This window comes from Ochotona princeps, chromosome 12 (genome assembly GCF_030435755.1).
Source record: "Ochotona princeps isolate mOchPri1 chromosome 12, mOchPri1.hap1, whole genome shotgun sequence".
Lineage (NCBI taxonomy): Eukaryota > Metazoa > Chordata > Mammalia > Lagomorpha > Ochotonidae > Ochotona > Ochotona princeps.
Window position 1 is genome coordinate 65,196,004 of NC_080843.1, and position 13,671 is coordinate 65,209,674.

The 13,671-nt window shown below is 47.5% G+C and overlaps 1 pseudogene; it reads right to left on the bottom strand.

Moving 5' to 3' along the window:
• Nucleotides 1–1,512: 1,512 nt before the first annotated feature.
• Nucleotides 1,513–1,630, bottom strand: LOC131481604 (5S ribosomal RNA; annotated as a pseudogene).
• Between the last annotated feature and the right edge of the window lie 12,041 nt (nt 1,631–13,671).

A 13,671-nucleotide genomic window follows, 5' to 3' on the forward strand; every position in this document is an offset into this window, starting at 1 on the left:
ATTCTCTCTTCACTGGGTCAATTCTCAAATACCCACAATACCTGAAGTTGCACCAGGCCAAAGTCAAGAGCCAAGAACTCAATCCAGGTGTCAGGTTTAGGTGGCAGGGACTGAGGACTAGCAGCCATCACTTCATCACACCCTAAACCCCAAAAGTTCCCCCGACTGCCATGATATGCCTTTCCCCGGTGCTCTGCCCATTGCCATGCAGACTGGCTCCCTTGGTGGGCAGGATTCCCTGTGCTCTGCAGGTGCATGCCGGGCAGTCACCAGGGTGCTCCCCTTAGTGTTGGCCCACCCCTCAGCCTTTGTGAGGCCACAGAGGTCTCCTGGCTCCCATCTGACGAGGCACAGAGCTCCATATTGGGTTCATGGGTGTTACCTACTCCAGACACCGTTGATGCTGCACAGCAGCTGAAGCAGTGGGTTGCATGGGACACAAACCGAGACTTTAGGATAGAGCTGTGTCCAGGAAGCTTTCCTAGGAAAGTAGGTATCCAGGAGGGTCAGGCTGAAACCAGGGAATAGAGGGAGAAAGGCACTCTGGACAAGGAATACCATTGCCAAGGTTCAAGAAAGACAGTGTAGCCACACGGAACAGGAAAAGGGGGGAAACCCAGGCTGGGTTGCAGAGAGCCATACAAGTGAGCTTGACATCTCTTAGGGTAGCATTGTCATAGTGGGCAGCTAAAAAAAAACATACAAGATGCCCCAGTAAGTTTAAATTTCAGATGAACAGCAAACACATTTTGGTATAAGTATGTACTAAATCTGTCATGGCATATAGACATACTGAAAATATTCATTTATTTATCTACTTATTTTTATTTGAAAGAATCACAGAAGGAGGGAGAGACAGAGAATCTTGCATCCTCTAATTAACTCCCCAAATGGCTACAACAGCCAGAGCTGGGCTGATTCAAAGCCAGGAGCTTCCTCCAGGTCTCCCACATGGGTGCAGGATCCCAAGGACTTGGGCAGTGCTCTACTGCTTTCCCAGGCCATAAACAGGGAGCAGAATCAGAAGTAGAGCAGCTGGGACACAAACAGGTGCCTACACCGCATGACAACACTGCAGCTGAAAGATTAGCTAACATGCCACAGTGCAGGCCCATTACATATTCATTTAGACTTGGCAACCTGAGCAAAGAAAGTCATTCAGTCTTTTTTTGATTTTTCTTTTGATTAGTAACATTTATTAGGGTTTTTTTTTTTCCTGAATAAGGTGCTCTAATTTTTAAAATCCAGGCTGGCAAGTCCACGTTGTCTCTAAGGGATATAGTTTGTTACAGGGAATAAACTACTTCCACTTAAATACACATACATGAAATAAACCATTAAAGTCCATATGACAAACCAAAAGAGCATGGAGTTACAAGCTAACACCTTTGAGGCAAAAATGGAAAGCTAAAAATTTATTTTCTTTTTTATTTTAGCATTTTTTTAAAGATGATTTTATTTGAAAGGCAGGGTTACAGAGAAGGAGACACAAATCTTCCTTCTGCAGTCGTAAGTCCATCATTCCACTATTTCAGTGTATTCTCCCATCTAAGTACTAACCAGGCCCAACCCTGCTTAGCTTCCGAGATCAGACGAGATCGGGCGCGTTCAGGGTGGTATGGTCGTAGACTATTTCAGTGTATTCTGACATTGTAGGTATGGATACTGTCGGAGAGTTCAGCATCCTATTGTCAAGATATATTTAACAATTTCATTGGGAGCCCATTTTTGATCTGGAAGTAGAGGTGCATACTGCATTGTGTCTTCATATCCAGCTATAATGGTCTCGGTTGCACCATTACTATATATCCCCTTAAATTAAAAGCCAGCAAACAAAATCCACAGCAGTAAGAAAAATAATAAAATTTCAGCAACATGAACTTAAATAACAAGCTACAGAATGACCAATGTGTCGCTAAGGCGATGAACAAGAAAACCAGAAACCTTAAAGAAAATGATGCTATTGATGACCAATGTGGCACAGAATAAATCAATAAGAGAAAGGGAAAAAAAAACCCTTTTGTGGAGAAATAATAATGAAAACAAAAATAGCAAAACTCAAGAGATGTAGCCAAGACAGTATTGAAAAGGACATTTATAACATCAGGTGCTTACAAACATTCCAAAGGTCTCAAATAGATTATTTAATAATGCTTCACAAGGATTTATTAAAAAAGATGAGCAGCAAGCATGAAATGATAGTAATTATAGCAAAAATAAATGGAAGTGAAGCTTAAAAAACTACAAGCTGCACCACCAAAAGACCATGTTTTTAAGAAGATAAGCAAAATGAACACTTGGCCCTCCTAGCAAAGAACAGCATGAGAGAAGAACCACTTAACGTAAGAGATGGAAAAGAAAGGACTCCAGTTTGCTCTTCTTTATGTGGGTCGTGACACTGTTGGTATAGGCAATGACGGGAAATAAAAGTAGACTTCCAGTGAAACTTCTTAATATACATAGACAACACAGTATTAGACTTTAAACCATGGCCTACACCAATAGTCGTTCTAGTTTTATGAACGAAGGGGCTGTTTATGTTGGGTTTTAAGAAGCACCATCTGCATGCTGGGGGGAGGAGGACCCCTGAGTCAGGATGGTACATGGGCAGTGATGACCACTGCCCTGGCTGGACCAGGAGGACTCGGGTCTGTATCAGAGCAAAAATAAGAAGGAAGGCATGGATCTGCAAGGATAGAAAGGATGATGTCTTTTTTTTCCTGTCCGGAAGGTCGCAGCCAACATTCCAGCAACAAAAGCTAGGCTAACAAGAGATGAAGACCCAGGGAAAATTGGTTTTAGGCTTAGGTTTGGTGGTGCGCGACAGCCCTGTGGAAATGGGAGCAGACAGAAGGCGTAGTCTGGGGGGACCGACTGAGAGGGGTCCCAGTGAGGCCCTGCTCTCTGACTGTGAACCCAGTGAGTGTGGATCAGCCCACTGCCCTTCCTCTGCCAGGAACCAACCTAGGTGCTCACTGGATGAACATGGCCCCTCTGCCTTCTCTTCACCAAGGGCAGACTTGGTGAAAAACCAGACTATGCATACAGAGTGACTCAACAGTGACCCCAAGACTGACCCCACCATCCTGGACTCAGTGCCACCCTGAATGCCTTGAAAGCCTGTTTACCCAGTGCTCCCTTAAATTCCCAAGGTCTCAATCGCCTTGAATGCCTGGTTACCCATCATTACCGTAAACCTAATAGATTTCAATCCCCCTTTAAGCCCACATGCGTAAGTAAGCCTAGTGACCTACAGGTTTAAACTGTGCTCTCCAGCAATCCCCTGAGGCATTTAGCCCTGGTGTCTACCATCTGCCAGTCCTGACCTGGCACTCCCCATACCCACCTTGAGGCTATAGAGGGGCCTCTTCCCTTTGTTCTCTCTCTCTCTCTCTCTCTCTCTCTCTCTCTCCCTCCCTCCCTCCCTCGTGCTGTCTGTCCCTCTCTCTCTCTCCTGCTCTCTACTCTCACTTTCTCCCTGTCCTACACTACCTCCCTCGCTGTAATAAAGGCCTCTCATGGGGCTCACTTGCTCTGTCTGGCGTCTAGGTTTTGTGGAAAAAAGCTAACACTGTGACCTTTGGGCAGCACAGCATCCACTGCCTTCAAAAAAGACCCTGAAGGTTCCTGCAGGGAAACATCTCAGCTGAAATGTCAAGGAGCTGATCCCCTTTCAAAAGTAGTGACCGACGGGACAAAGCCGGGCACCGCAGGGGGTGAAGACAGAGAGTTGAAAAAGCCCTTCCCTCCCCACCCCTTTCTGTCCCTTCATTCCCCACCTCACTCACGAGGCACAGACAGCCCACGGGCATCCTGAGCAGCTCTTGGATTTACAACGTGGCGAGTTTCCCACCAGGTCCGGGTCCCCCCACCCCCCTGGGGTGCTCCAGGCTTCTTTCTCTGCCTCTCCTCCTCAGAGCTGCTGATGGTGACAGGGACTTGGCAAGGGGTGGGATGCCTGATAAAGCCCTGGGGGCTGGAGCCACCGGCAGCCACGGGTCCTGCTGTTTGCTGGTCACACCGCTGCTTACCCGCTCACCCCGGTGCTGCCTCTCCAGGCTAGGGCCTCCCCCAGCGTCTCCTTTAGCCGCCTTGGTCCAATTACGTTGAGCAACTGCTTTGTAACATCTTGATGGCTGCGTTTGACCCTCTAATTTGCGAGCTAGCCAAATGCCCAGTTGAGGTGAAAGGCCTGGGGTCATGCTTCTCGGGCCTTGTGATCTTAATTCATTAAGTGAGAGTGGATTGCAATTTGAAGGCTGTCCCCACGACAGGGAGTTGTTCTTTGCTAAATGCTTTCTTTATAGCTCTAGATTCCCCCAAAACAAGCTGTACTGTAAGGATGGTTTCCTTTGTATGGAAGAGCTCAATGAGGCTGGCAGCTTTATGGAAATCAGCTAGGGTCACATGACTGTGAAGTGTCTGAATGGAGGTTAGAACCTAAATCCAAGTGGCCTGGAGCTCTGAAGTCTGTTTCTAGTCCACGCTCAGGAGGAGCTCAGAGTTGACTTTTTCCTCTCGAGACGAATGTGAGCAGGCGCGTGGAACTCCAAGCACTCGTGATCCGTCTCTATAGAAACATGAAGTAACAAATGTGCATTGTTGAATCAACGCCCAGGAGAGGGACAGAATCTCCTGCCAGGTGGCAACTGTACTTACTTTTAAAATAATACAGTACACCTACCTCTTGGTAGTTTTTATTTTTATTTTAAAGATTTATTCGTTTTATTACAGCCAGATATACACAGAGGAGGAGAGACAGAGAGGAAGATCTTCCATCCGATGATTCACTCCCCAAGTGAGCCGCAACGGGCCGATGGGCGCCGGGAACCTGGAACCTCTTCCGGGTTTCCCACGCGGGTGCAGTGTCCCAATGCATTGGGCCGTCCTCTACTGCTTTCCCAGGCCACAAGCAGGGAGCTGGATGGGAAGTGGAGCTGCCGGGATTAGAACCGGCGCCCACATGGGATCCCGGGGCTTTCAAGGCGAGGACTTTAGCCACTAGGCCATGCCGCCGGGCCCCTCTTGGTAGTTTTTAAACTGACATTTAGTCATTACAAGTGTTCATAAGAAACTGCGTGGGATTTTGCTACAGGTAAAAAGCCTGCCTTCCTAGCTTCAACTTTTTTCTTTCCCAAAGGGAAAGACAAAAAAAGAAGGCTTTGAATCTCTGACTCCCAGATGTCTTACTCCAGGACGTCAGGAGCACCCAAGTCTGTTCCTCACCAGGCCCAGTACCTCTGGCTGTGGTGGGGTCTGGGCTGAGTCTCCAGGCATCTCTCCCTGCACCTGCCAAGGAGCCTCAGAAGAGGCTGGAAACACTCCTGCCCTGGTGACACAGAGTGAGAGAACTGAGACATGCCTGATGCAGGAGATGCGCATGGTTTTTCATCTAAAAGAACCCTGCGTGAACCTGGGTAAGAGCAGGGAACGCCCCTGGCTGACTTTGGACAGTGTCGGGACCACTCACCTGGCCTGTTCATATGTAAGGCCTTCTCAGGATGAGAGGCATCACTTTGGTTCCAGAGAAAAAAACCATTGAAGCACACACACCAGTGTTTCTAACACCTGCCTCATTCTCATGTCAGAGTTTTTGAACAACCTGCCAAATACAAGTGACAATTTTCTTGAAGAGTGTGCTGTTGTTATAAAATGAAGTTGTAGGACTTGCATTGTTGTGCAGCCTGTCATGCTGCCATCTGATATGAACACCTGATTCAAGTCCCAGCTGTTCCACTTCCAATCCAGCTCCCTGCTAAAGCACCCAAGAAAGCAACAGAAGATAATCCAAGCAGTTGGGAGATCCAGATGGAGCTCCTGAGCCCCTGCCACCAGTGTGGGAGATACTGATGGAGTCCCTGGCTCGTGCTTTCAGTCTGGTCCAATTGTGGCCATTGAGGCCATTTGGGGAGTGAAGCAGCAGGTGGAATATTCTCTCTCTCTCTCTCTCTCTCTCTCTCTCTCTTTCCTTGTCTTTCAAATAAAATTATAAAAATTGAGTGGGTGGTCATATAGAGTTGTCCCTGGATTTCTGTGGGACAGAGCCCTGGGTGTGAACCAGGGCAGAGGTCAAGAATTTTAAAAGAAAGACTGATTGGCCAGGTCCATTTCGCTCACCTGCCCCTGACCTATGGGAGGTGGCTTCTGCAATTGTGCAGGTGACAAGTGGCTCCTAGTTCTCCCTTCCTGGAATTCCTGGGATTCATGGCCTGAGGCTACTCAATACCCTATATAAAAATTTGTACTCCCCCAAATAAATTGGAACTGCTCAGACAGAACCCCTTTCCTTCTGTTTGTCTCTCTCAAAATCCAAAAAATCCAGTGGTTCTCAAGTCTAATATAACACTTTGTTGGGTTTGCATAGAGCGTACCGTTAGATTTACCAACCACCCGTGAAAGAAAAACACTGCCCGAGCACAATCAGGCCTCTATTAAGCAAAGAGAAGTCTATTCCTGGGTCTTTCCCTGTGCAATGGAGGAACAAGCAGGACAGGAGGGGACCACAAGTGGGAAAGACAAGCTGAGTAACGAAGACAAAGGTTTTATACCCTTTCTGAGTGGGTGCTGGCATCGGCCCTGATAGGGCAAGGAATGTTGGCCTCTGTCCATCATTGGCTCTATGTGGCCTTGACTGTCTTCGGGGCATGCCAGACATGTGGCTGAGGTCAATGTGGTGGCCACTCACCTCCTGTAACCAAGGTAACCATCACCTACACACATCCTCCCAAAGACTGAATCATCTCTAAGTCACGTAGCATTTCTTATACAGTGTCAGCGTCATAAACACCATGCTTTCACTGTACTGTTTGAGGAATAATGACAAGAAAAGCTGGCATGTGCTCAGTATAGTTTCTTTCCCTTCTGTGTCTAGATGAATCTACCATGTCACACTCATGGATACGGAGGCCTGATTCTATTTCCATTTTCATCACTTTGGACTCAGGTCAGAGAAGCAAAGGACTGGCCAGTCAGCATGGATGAAGTCATTGGAGGAGTCTAGTCATTCAGAGTCCCCATTCTTAATCTCCATGGTTTCCCATACAACAAGCGTTACGTCAGCACTCCTCAGGGCTGGCATGACTGTTTAACATCGTGGAGGGATTTGCATAATACATAATACAAGTGTGTCTTTCATGAAATGCCCACAGCCATTATAAAGCCACAGAATCTTTAGTGTACATATGGTTCATGTACTATTTGGGATTCCTCTATACTTATACATTGTCCATTCAACAAGCTGGGTCATTTCTAAGCAACAGAAATGGCCTTCTTTCCGCCCTAGAGGATCATGGTTGCTGGCAGGTTTGGCATGTGATAAGAGCCTGTTCTCTGCTTCTGAGATAGTAAACTTGTCTAATATTCTGCCTAGACAGAAGAAGAGACCATCCATCCACTGGTTTACTCCCCAAATAAGTGCAACAACAGTCGGGGTTGTGTCAGACTGAGGCCAAGAACCAGGAACTCGGGCCCAGCACAATAGCCTAGTGGTTAGGGTCCTCGCCTTGAACACGTTGGGATCCCATATGGGTGCCAGTCCATCCAGCTCCCTGCTTGTGGCCTGGGAATGCAGTCAAGGATGGCCCAAGACTTTGAGACCCTGCACTCACGTGGGAGACCCGGAGGAGGCTCCTGGCTTCCGATTGGCTCAGCTCCAGCCTTTGTGGTCGCTTGGGGAGTGAACCATTGGACAGAAGATCTTCCTCCCTATCTCTTCTCTCTGTATATTCACCTTTCCAATGAAAAATAAATAAATCTTAAAAAAAAAAAAAACCAGGAACTCCACTTGGGACTCCCACATGGGTGGCAGGGGCCCAAGGACTTGGGACATCCCTGCTTTCCCTGGCACATCAGCAGGGAACTGGATTGAAAGTCGAGATCTAGGATTTGTAACCCTGGTGCCTTAATGTGGGAGAAGGCCAGACCTGCTATGCCACAACACTGGCCCCATGGTGTGCTATTTAAATAGTATTTGATGTTGGTAGAACTTCTACATTTTGTCCCTCCAGACCACATCTCTGGCCCAAGCACTAATTCTGACTGTTTATAATGGAGTCTTCAAGAAGTTCAGACAAAGTGAAACTAATGATAATAATAACAAATTGTTCTTGAACTTTCTGAGGCCCTTGGTACTTAGGCTCTTTACTTGAAGGTCCCATAAGCATCTCTGTCTCCGCTGTCTTCAGCTGTCTCCTCAGAGGTCACTGAACGGCCTCACCTCCTGGGCATGAGCCAACCCTTGGTCTGCCCCCTCCTCTCCCTTCTGGCTCCACTCAGCCACAACAGACTGCTGGCACCACTGAGCCTGCTGCAGGGGCCAGCCACCTCTGGCCTGACTTCCCCAAGAGCCTCTCCCGACTTCCCTGCCTCCTTGCTTTGTCCACTGTTAGCTTCTTACATAGCGGTCAGATGGGGTGATCCTTGCCAACCCCAAATCCAATTGTGTCATAGCTTTTCCTTTACTGTAAAGCTCAATCTCTTGGTATGGTCTTCAAGGCCCCAAGGCATGTAGTTTTATGTGAATCACAGAATTCACTTCGTGCACCTTATGCTCCAGGCACAAAAACAAAACGAACTGATTCATGTCAAGAAAGCAAACGTGAGGTCTTCGTTGGAAAGGACGGAAGTTGCTGCTGTAGATTCTGTACTAAGGGGAGACCCTTCCAGGAGGGCAGAGTCAGGCAGGACAAGGCTTAGGGAGGAACTCCAGGAAAGAATGATAGCCAGAGGTGGGAAATGAAGCAGAAACTTTGTAAAAATTATTTATATGAAAGGCAAAGTTACAGAGAGACCTTTCATTTGCTGGTCCACTTTCCAAAGGACTGTCACAGCTGGAGTTGTGCTGCGTGAAGTCACAAACTTGAAACTCCTTCTGGGTCTCGTTCATAGGTGGCCCAAGCACTTGAGCCATCTTGTGCTGCTTTCCTAGGCATATTAGCAGGAAGCTAGATCAGAAGTGGAGTGGCTGAAACTCAAACAAGCACTGCTTTGGGATGCTGGTGTTTTAGGAACAGCTCTATTCACTACATCACAATGCTATGCAGAAAGACAGAAAGCGCATTGGACAGGGCTTGTCAGGGTGGGACGTGATGGGGCCCTACTGGGAGAACCCCTGCAGAGCTGGGGGAGGAGAGGGGCAGGTCCCTACATGACAGAAAAGGGGCAGGGGGAGAATAAGCAAGACTGAGTGCAGGGTGTAAGGAGTTATTCCAGTATCCTTCCCTGGACCCAGCGCGCCATTCCTTCTTCCTCACAGCTCATGAAGTTCGCGCCGGCCTAGCTATCCACCAATCGTATGTAACCAGGCATTCCACCTGAATCCCACCTCCCAATCTTCCAGCCCCCTCCCCAACTCCGCCCACTCACCAATCATCCCTAGGCATTCACCTGCAGGCACCAATCCCCTGGGGGCCTGCCCTCAATCCCTCCCAATCCCCATCCCCTACACCTGGCCGACAAAAAGGCCCCCCCAGGTGCGGCTCGCTCTCTTATCCCCCCCTCTCTTACCCCGCTCTTACCCCGCTCTTACCCCGCTCTTATCCCTCTCTTACCCCGCTCTTATCCCGCTCTTATCCTGCTCTTACCCCGCTCTTATCCCTCTCTTATCCCTCCTTCTCTGGTCTCTGTCTCTCTGCTCTCTCTCCTCTCCCCTTTTTCTCCTCCTGATTTTCACCACCTCTACCCGTTCCTGCCCTGTTGGAATAAACCTCCTAAGATACCTCGTTGCGTCTGGTGTGTTTCAGCTCACGGTAAAGAACCAGGTTGTGGGAATTAGCTGCGCATAATAATATCGTAATAATATCGTAATATCCTATGAACTAGAACTCTGCCAATCTTTTTAAATAACTAACACAGGGTCCCACACAGAGCACAGAACCCAAACCTCCCAGTTCTCAGCCTGCTGCTGCAATTCAGCAAGCCAATCAAGACAGTAGCTTTCAGTCTCAGTTTGCCTTGTTTCCAACGACAGTGGTTCTTGGAAGTACCGGGAAATGCTCCCACGTGTCTGTTTCAGTTCTGGTGGAGGAGTCTGGCCCCTTGGTGCACACCAGTCCCTGCTTTGGGGATGTCTGCATGCTCATCAGACCACGAGCAGGACTGCACTTGGCTAGCTCAGAGGTGCCACCTGCTGTGGGAGTGTCCCTGCGCTCTCCTGAGCTTTCCCTCGGCCAGCCAGGGCCGTGGGCATTGGGTGCCTGGCCAGTGAATTTGTGTCCTCTGAATTGCTTCTCTTTATACAGAAGGACAGTGGGGAAGAGACAGACAAGGAGCCAACCAGCCCTTGTGGACTGAAAGGATGAAGTCCAGGACTTTTCTGAAGACGCTAAAACCATTCTAACATGCAGGAACCATCTCCGTTCTCCACATAGCACATGTTCCAAGGTGACCACTGGTATTTGTCCAACGTTAAGCAGGGGACAGGAAGGGACATCTCCTTGAGCAATATGCTACTCAGTCTTATGACAAGCATTTGGCCTAGCAATAGAGATGTCAGTTAAGAGGTTAAGATGCTCACGTCCCGTATCAGAGTGCCAGGTACGAGTCCTATTTCAATGCCCAGTTTCAGGTATCCAATAATACAGGTGGTGGTTCAAGTATCTGGGTTCCTGCCATCCACCCGGGTGTCCTGGATTGAGTTCCCAGCTCCTGGCTTGAAGCCGACTGGATCCTAACCATTTGAGAAGTGAGCAAACCAGCAGATGAGAGCATTCTTTCTCTCTCTTAAAGATAAAAACGTTAAAAATAAAGTCCACTTTATTTTCATTATTTTTCTTTGTTTTCTTGTGCACAAACTACGCTGGAGCCTTAACATAAGCTCACTTACGTCTGAAAATTTGGAGGAAAGAAACGTAAAGGAAATCATTTAAAAGAGCCTTCTAGAGTCTCATAGGAGGTCCAATTTCTCTGCTTCCAATATTGATGCTATTTGATTTCTCGGTCTCACTTGTCCTGAATGGATCTCCAGTATAGCATTTAAGAAAAATGGTTAAAAATACTTATCCATACCTTGTTTCTGATGCTAAGGTAAAAAAATTGAATGCTTTACCATGAAGTTCAATGTTAGTTGTGAATTGTTCATTCTTTGCTTAGTTTGTTGATTGGTTTCGTCATGAAATGGCATTGAATTTTATCAAATTCCTTTTTCTCTGTTATGGTTGCACAATTCTTGTCTTTTATCTTGTTCACCATGTATGTATGTAAACATATCGGTTTTTAAATTTTTTTTGATACAGTTTAGTTGGCGCTGGGGTCTCCCTTCCCCCTCCCCCATGTTCTCTTCCCTCCCCTTTATTCTCCCCTCCAATTACATATCAGTTTAATTGGTTTTTTGAAGTTAAAACAACCCTGGATTCTTTGGATAAATATTCTCTGGTTATGATTTATAATTCTCTTAACATATTGTTGGACTTGGTTTTGTTTGGATTTTTGCATTTGTATTCATTAGATATTGGTATTTATTTTTCAGTTTGTTTGTGATATCTTTGTCTAATTTTTATGTGCTACTGTAAGCCTAATAGGATGAGGTGGAAAATATTCTCTTCTGGTTTTTAGAAGAGTTTGTGATGGATTGGTACAAATTATTCTTTAAGCATTTGGTAGAATTTACCAGTGAACCAATGTGGACCTGGGCTTTTCTTTATGGAAGTTTACTAATTATAAATTTGATTTCTTTACTTGATATATTTCTAGCAAGATTTTTTATTTCTTCTTCAAGTTCAATAGTATGTGTCTTTCTGAAGCTTCTGTATGTTATCTAAATTGTTGGAATAAAATTATCCATGGTATTCACCTATATATATTTCTTTTAAAAAATATTTGAAAGGCAAATAGAGAGAGAGAGAGGAGAGAGAGAAAAAAAAACACTTCCAACTCCTAGTTTACTCCTCAGATGGCCACAAAGACCAGAATTGAGTTAGACTGAAGCCAGCAGCCAGGAGTTTCTTCCAGGTACCACATTAGCATGGACAAGGAGCTGGATCAGAAGTGGAGCAGTGGGGTCTTGAATGGGTGCCTACGTGGAGCATGTTCCAAGGATACTGTTGAAGTGGTTTTCGTAGTTCTGAGATGCTGTTGATTTCATTGCTCCAATGTTGAAGAAATCCTTCTAAGGGCCATTGGCTGACATAGTCCACCTTAGAGTTTCAGTTCACCCAGATACTTGTCTGGGAGAACTGTCCAATTTGTTCTGCCCTCCATGGTACTAGATGTCCTCTACAGGCCTCGATGAGTTGGTTGTCATGTCCTCCATAAGCATCTGGGCATGTCATTCACCGCACAGACCTCAGCAACTGTGGGGACCCAGTTCCAATACTCCACAGTCACACCACAGATCCTATGATTTTCACCATGGTTGTAGTTTTGAATCCAGCAATCCAGTTGTGGGGGATGGGTCCCCAACCTGACTCCTGTGTGTCCCAGACAGTGTGGGGTCTGGCTTAGTCCATCACCCACATCAGCCTACACAAATACTGGTGGTTGCAGTCACCTGGTTAGTTCTGTCTCCAGTCCCGTATCATTCACAAATCAATGGATGTTGTGGCACAGCCTAACCCTGCCCACCACACACTGCCCTCACATACACCAGTGGGAACTATAGTCTAGTCAAAGCTGGTGCCAGCCCTGCTTCCTGTGCATGCCAGTGTGTGCAGTAGACTGGTCCAGTCTATCCCACATCCCATTCAACTCTCATACACATCAATGGGCTTTGGAGCTTAGCCAACCAACCCCACTATCCAGCCCACACTCATGCCACCAGATGCCAGTCCAAGCTGGGTAATGGATTATGCTGAGCTGCGCCAGAATAACCATTGGCATGCACAAGATCTGTGGCTGGGAGCGAGCTTGGTCAAGGAGCTAAGGGGAAGTCCCTGCTGGGCTGTGGTTCCCACTAGGGAGTGCAATAGCTGGAATGGGAGTGGCAGACTTGGCTGGACATGGCTACAGCATCCCTCGGCATGGATGTGAACTGGGTCTGGGGTGTACCAGACTGAGCTAAGCTCTAGCACCTGCTTGTGCTTATAAGAGCCAGGGTAGGTGTAGGACAGGCTAGGCTAGGTCTCTGCACCTGCTGAATCACACAAGAGCTGGGTCTGGGGATGGTTTGGGTGTGCCTGGGTTGTAGCACCCAACAGTAAGAGCTGGAATGGGTAGGGGTCATGCAAGGGTGCTTTTCCTGCCTGGACAGGAGGTGGGCCAAGTGAGACTGGGCCAAGGACCCATCAGTGTGCAAGAGACCTGCCACTGAGCGGTGACCTGATGGAGAAGTTGGGAAACTCCCCTGTTGGGATGCAGTCCCTGCAGGTGAGTACAGGAACCAAGGCTAGGAGCAGCCCAGACCAAGCTGTGTTACAGTATCTGCTGGCATACCTTTGGGTCATGTCTGGGAGGAAGGGTGGGCAGGTGTGGCTAGGCTGTAACATCCACCAGCATGAGCTGGAACTGTGGGCAGGCCAGGTCAAGCCAGGCTGCAGCACCAGCTGGCAAATGCTGCGGTGAAATGAGCCATGCCAGTCTGGGCCACATCACCAAACAGCACATGGAAGACCCAGAATAGGGGGTGAACTCAGCAGGGGAGTTATGGGGACTTACCTGCTGGGCCACTCCTGCTGGTGAGTGTAAAAGCTGGAACTGGGGGCAGAACAGTCTGGGAAGGACTACAGCACATGTTGGTCT